Here is a 262-nt window from a genome sequence, read left to right on the forward strand (position 1 = left end):
ACCAATTTTTGTCCTACTCAAACCGAAAACAGATGGATTAATAAACTTTTTTTTTTTTTAAACACTCCTAGCGACAACATAACCATTTTAGAAACTTCGTGGTCATGCGAAGTATTGTCTTCTTTTTTCAGCGCCATTCTTCAAGAAGAAATATTGCCAAGTGATTTTGGAAATGGATCTGTCCCAATGACCATGATTCTGAAACATCCGTGGGAAAACTTGAGAACTCACACTCGACAATAATAAACAGTAAAACACACCA

Source organism: Palaemon carinicauda, chromosome 27 (assembly GCF_036898095.1).
Source record: "Palaemon carinicauda isolate YSFRI2023 chromosome 27, ASM3689809v2, whole genome shotgun sequence".
Classification (NCBI taxonomy): domain Eukaryota; kingdom Metazoa; phylum Arthropoda; class Malacostraca; order Decapoda; family Palaemonidae; genus Palaemon; species Palaemon carinicauda.